This window comes from Homalodisca vitripennis, unplaced genomic scaffold, assembly GCF_021130785.1.
Source record: "Homalodisca vitripennis isolate AUS2020 unplaced genomic scaffold, UT_GWSS_2.1 ScUCBcl_344;HRSCAF=2137, whole genome shotgun sequence".
Lineage (NCBI taxonomy): Eukaryota > Metazoa > Arthropoda > Insecta > Hemiptera > Cicadellidae > Homalodisca > Homalodisca vitripennis.
The window spans coordinates 141,827-148,590 of NW_025776454.1; positions in this window are offsets into that span (position 1 = coordinate 141,827).

Sequence of the window (6,764 nt, forward strand, 5' to 3'; positions counted from 1 at the left end):
TGCGATTTAATTCGTTGAGTTTAAATTCTTACATCTCACTTTTTATTGTTACGAAGATTAGTAACAATTTTCCAAGTTGCACTCAAAAGGGTCCCCACCTGTCAAAATCTACTCTATGTTAGTTAAAACTTCTTTAACTGTGAATAACTATTAATTATATTGGGCCATTAAATTGTAAGATATAAAGTATCTTGAAGTTTTTTTTTGTCTATTAATTCAAAAAATTATTAAACAAAAATTAGCTTTCTTACAAAGTGATAAGTGAGCTTTGTTTAAATAGTCTCTAACAGTTTCGAAGACATATTAAAGATTTAACGATTTTCTAACGATCTAACATCAATATATCGAGAACACTCTACTCCAATTTTTATTATGCATTGTTTTTCGTTAGTTTTCTTACTAAAAATTATCACCTTTACTTTTTCAGCGTATCAACGTTCTAAGAAACTGAAAAATAAAATGCTAATTTGCTACGAAACAGATTTACGAAAATGTTGTATATTCCGTACCCGGGGAGGAAATACACTATCATCTCAGATCTATCTTATTGTCAGGTCTCAGTTTGATGACTAATAGTTTGTCTAAATCTGTTAATACAAAGAGTATCTAATATGACATTAGAGTATGTGGCATAATTTGAATATTGAAATTAAAGTTGTCAACAAACTAAATAGATTTTTGTCCATTTATATTGGTATATGAGCATTAACTTTTATGGTGGTTATTTCCATATCGCTATAATATGTTTGTGTCACACTTTGTGTGTGGACCCTAAATTTAGACAATGGAGGTCAACCACTCACATACAAGGTGGCGGAAATATATACAATTACTGATTGTTTGTCTAAAGATTTGTACAGTTGTATTTACAGTAAATATATCCTTTGTAATGCCTTCGTATTAATAGTATATCGGAGAGAGTTTAACCTATATTGGTTATAATGTAATTTAATTGTACTGTATAATCTGTCCTGCTGTGATATTTTAAATTGCAGACTTGCTCTTAATTAAAAAATAGTTACCTTAGTGTGTCTTTCTCTCTATAAGGACTTCCTGATACTTGGGACTCTTTGCAAGTCACGTTAGTCCGGGCAGGTAATTCCCGCGGCGCCCGGAGTATCGATTTAAAATAGGACTCACAACACACAACCCTAAATGGTCAACCTAGGCGAGCCACACCGCCCAGTTCAGAAGGGCCGGTTTCGTCGTCGGCCTGTTGTAACTGACCATCAGCGCTTTGGCATTTTAGTTTATATAACCACAAACGCACTCTCATTAAAATTCAAACCATTGATATAAAAAGTACATTCACAATCAGCCACGTTGTTAGTCTACATTTCCACGAAATAAGATCAACCCGGCGATGCCTCAGTTTGAAACTACTGCTGCCACGTTTAGCTTTATAGTTTGTTTATCGTATGATGGTTGTTCCAGATCAGTATTTCAAGAACGCAAATTTAATAGAATAGGCATTCCAAACTGGAAAAAGCCTTTCTCTTTTCGTTAATATGTTCAATAGACTGTAATGCATCTCATATGGAGGCTAATTTTAACATATCTACTGTCTTATTGAAATAAAATAGCTGGCAAACTTAACGCGGCTACTTTCTTCAAAGGTCACTTTCATCGGGGTACCAATCCCTCTTTTAGAAAAAATATATTAAAGAGCCTTTAGTTTTGTCATTAATTTATATTTGCATCTAGATAACTTCATTGCTTTAAGAAGTAATGCTAGTTGGCTTCCGGCCTCGCATCTGAGTCAGATTTTGCCATGGGGCCTTGCAGATTTTGCCTTGCATACCAATTGTATTTCTTAAGAGACCCTTACTAGTCGTATCCTGTCCGTCCACATAGGTGACCAATCAATACAAGGATGTTATGAAACAGAATAAGGAGGAAATTCGATACAGAGAAGAGCGATTGTACTAGTAAACGATGCAGCGGTCACAAAGGAGAATTGATTTTGCGCTATTATTACTTCAAAGTTTTAGGTCCGGCAACGAATGCGCTAACACTACAACTAGGTCGGTCCACCGTACTCTGCTGCTTTGATATCACATTGAAACCTTATGAAAAATAAATTCCCCTTAAACTATAACCAAAAACCCCCTTTTCATATCAAAACCATGGTATTTATATAATTTGCGGCGGTAGTCAGAATTTTAATGAGGGTAAGTTTATAGCCGACCAAACTGATATAGCAAAGTGCACTGATGGTCATTCTTTACTGAACAGACGATAGCAAAGCCGCATCTTCCGATCATTTATGTATACAACTAATAGGTAGATAACTGCGCAATTTAAAATTTGTCTTGTTGACTGGGATCTTTGGATCTACCAGGCGACAATAAGACGGCAGCTGCAGTAATTACGTATGTTGTGATCGCCTCGTTTTTTTTTTGTACTTGCTCAGTCAGGTACGTAGTTATACTGAATGTATGCTTAATAATCATGTATATTTTTTACCCAGTGATAAAAGGTTTAAGAATCATGAACTAAGCATGAAGAATTAAAAATGATGAGCAAATCAAGAATTGATTTACTTCTTCTTGCTGTTTGACTCAAATGTCACATGTTTCAATGATACACTTGTCACATCCGCTCGCAAATTGTAGAAAATTCATTGCTATTCGAGGGTAGGCATAGTTGGTACTTTTATTCTAATAATTTTTAAAATATAGGAATTCACACATTGGTAAAATCTTTGTAAATAGTGATTTATTCAAAGTTTATTATTTAGTGTTAAAAACAATCGTTTTCACGGGGAAAATATTTATTTGAGATAACTAAATTTTTACTTATATGTTATCCAAATACTACTACAAATCTCGATTACATTAAATATGTGCAAAAATGGATCTTTATAAAACAGAATTATTTTCCTAACACGTAAATGCAATCTTTTTTTAAATCTAACGCATCCTTCCTAGTTTGGCAATTCTTGCAAACTGTGCAGGATGAACTAAAATTACTAATTCCTCTCTAAAATAAAGAACGGTGAAAGAATTGCCAGATAATTTTTTTTAATAAACCGAAATCAATCGAACATAATGTGAACACCTACCAACCACTCAGTAGTTATTCTCTCGTTATAACTATAAAGATATTGATGGTATCTAATGACCTCACTTCCATATTAAACTCCCGGAACTATGAAATGGCTCTGTTCACACAGAAGATAAACTTAAACAATTGCAGTCCTTCCAGGAACCAGGCTTCTGAATCGTCCTATGCCGGCCCGAACCGAGGGGCAACTATTTATGCTCGGCGCAATCTAGCAAAATCTTTTCCCCCAGAAGTTTTAAGAATGGTCTACTATGGCCTAATCCATCTTCATTTTGCGTATTGAATAAGACTTTGGGGATGTTGGGAAAACACAAATTGGAGCGCGTCTTTAGACTTCAGAAAAAAGCTGTCAGAATCATTGAAAATTTGAATTACAGAGAGTCGTGTAGGGAATATTTCAGAGAGTTCAGATTGCTGGCTTTGCCCTGTCTCTATATTTTTGAGGTGATCATGTACTGCAATTCAAGGTGCATCTTGATTCGTGGCAGGAACGGTCATCAATATGACACTAGAGGCAGGGACAACTTTCGAACTCATCAACGCAGATTGACATTAGCACAACATCTACCGCAAGACGTTGGTGTCAGATTAATCAACAGGCTCCCTTAAAAATAAAAAATTTCCAATAATCAAAATCGATTTAAAACGCGTCTCAATCTCCTTTTGGTCTCCAAGGCTTTCTACTCTGTTGATAAATTCATGATAAGCCACTGGGATATTTGAGAGTGCTGGATCTGAGGTCAATGCGATTGTGTCTTGAATGATTGTGTGAATTGTGAGTATGAGGTTGCGTTAATGTGTAGATAAAATCGTGTAAATTTACTTTAACTATTGGCTATTGCGATACGATGTAAGAATTGTTAAAATAATGCAATAAAGTGATTATTATTATTATTTTATTAACGTTTACAGGTCTGAAAAAAAGATTTTGTGAATTTTTGTGCTCTTAATTGTCTCAGCGATTCATCATGAACTCGTCAACAGAGTAAAATGCCTCTGGCACCAAAATAGTTTTGAACTGATCTTTAAATTTAGTTTTTTTAATACCTTCAGGGAGACTGTTATTAGTCCGACACCAACCTGTGAAGGCAAATTTCTGAAAGCATTTCTTCTGTGTTGTTGGACTCGAAAGTTATCAAGTTGTACCAAGATGTACTAAGACTGGAGAGTGACAATCGCCGAATTGGATCAATATGGTCGTCGGTGTAATTTGGAGATCCACGGCCTTGAGTGCAACGGAGAGACTAGGAATGAAGATGTTGCAGAAACGGTCCGTAAACTAGCGGAGTCAATTGAGGTGCCTTACGACAAAAGTATTATTCACCGTGCTCATCGCCTACAGCACAGGAGGGATGGAAAGCCGCCTACACTGCTCATACAGTTTTTCTCAAAGGAAGACAGAGACACTTGGTTGAAGGCCGGAAAGATAAAGAAAATAAGAGGAGTATACTTTAATGAAAACCTGTGCCCATTCTACCGTAACCTACTTAGAGACACTAAGGAAAAAGCTAAGTTGCATATGTTTGCCTTTGTGTGGTGTCAGGGTGGCAAAGTCTTGGTCAGAAAGAGGGAGGGTGATAGAAATGTCATTGTTGTTAAAAACAGGGAAGATCTAAGAAAATTAAGCCCTTAGGGGCTGATTTGAATAAATTAATAATTGATGTTATATCAACGTGAAGACCTGGGCTTACGCACTTCTAAAACTCCTCAAAATTATAGGTTAGTACAGATCTTTATTTATAGGTTAAGCTTAGTATTTGTTGCATACATCGATAAGTTATATTTAAGATTTATTATCTATAATTGTTATTCATTCTCTTATATATTTTCGTTGATTATTTTGGAACTGTTTTGTTATGCGTTGTTATTATTGTTGTTTATTTATTTAGTTTAATGGTTGTTGAGTATTTCCAATTTTGCACACATTTTTATGTATTATTATTTATTTTGTACCGTTGCCTTGCTTCGTAGTTTATTTTTGCTCTATATATATAACAGACCTAGGCCTACTTTCATGTTAGTTATATATGTTTTTAGAAATAGGCTAGATTATGTTATTATCAATAGGTTTATAGTGTATACATTTTTATTCATTAGAAATGTGGGGCAAAGTAAGTTATTGCATGTATATATTTTTGGTTTTTTGTTGTTGTTGAAGCATCATAAATAACTCAAATTTAGACAACTTTAAGGATGATAGGGTGGTTACAGGTAGATATGATGGTTTTAGTGAGTGGTTTACATTAATTGATAACGGCACTTCTGGAAAGGAGAATCTCACTGTAATGTATGTAAATATTAGGTCTTTAAGGAAGCATTGGGATAGTCTTCAAGTTGAGTTGAAATTTAACTTGGGTATAAAAATGTTTGATGTTTTAATATTATCTGAAATTTTTTGTAATGAATCAGAAATAAATTTGTTCAGTTTAGATTACCTGGATTATAAATTGATTTACAAATTAAGACATAATAAAGTGGGTGGAGGGTTGATGGTTTTTTACAATTCAAAAAAAATTACAATACACACCAATAAATATTCACACAAACTCTTATGAATCCTTAACACTGGAATTAGAATTTATAAGTACACAATCCGCAGATAAATTTTGCATCCACACTATTTACACAGACCAACCAACTTTCCAGTACAGGTATACCCATCAATACAACACTGAATGAACTTGAAACAGTATTAACTAGATTAAAATCATATAGCAATTTAATATTTATAGGTGATACCAACATAGACATAAATGATAATATGTATGGCACACTGCAGTATGAGACTGTTTTGTCGACCTTGGGACTACAGAGAGGCATATTCTGTAACACTCGAGAAGAAGTGAGAGCGGGTAATTTAACACAGCAAACATGTCTGGATCATATATATATGAGAAGCAACGCAAACCTAATTCAAACTGGAATCATCTTGTCAAAAATGTTTCAGAGACCATTATCCAATCACATTGAAATTAGAAATGGGAAAGATGTGAAGAAAGAGTTGAAAAGCATATTTACAAGTACAATGAAGCCCTAGTTAAATCTAAATTAAACAAAATTAAATTGGAATGAGCTGATCGGAGCAGATACAATTGTGAACATAAATTCATAGCTTTGAAGTATTGACAAACAAATATAATTCTGTTTATAATGAATTGTTTAAATTAAGAAAGGAGGTCAACCTAAAAATCACTAGACCTAAAAGAATGAAAACCTGGATGAATAATCATTTAATTTAAAATGACACAAGAGAGAGAGATAGGCTATTTTAAGTTGTGGAAAGGTGACCCGACAAATCTGAGAAATAGGAATTATATATAGATATTTTAGAAATAAAGTTAATAATGCTATTAAAAAAAAATCAAAAAAATCGGTTACTATAACCGACCAATTTGAAAATGTTAAATGGGATACCACAAAATTATGGTCCAATGTGAATGAACTGCTTGGAAGGGAAAAAAAAGAAAAATGTAGATGAAGTCATAAATGGATGCTATGAGCAAGACAAGGAACAAATATGATATAGTGAATGGTTTTGCTGACTACTTTTTAAATGGAGTTGTAAACCTAACACATACATGCCCCTATAGGCCAAATAGCGAGATAAGCCATAGAGATCATGATGTAAATGGATATCTTTATATACCCGTTGCCAGTTATAGAACCATAAGGATATAATAGATACTATAAAAATCGAC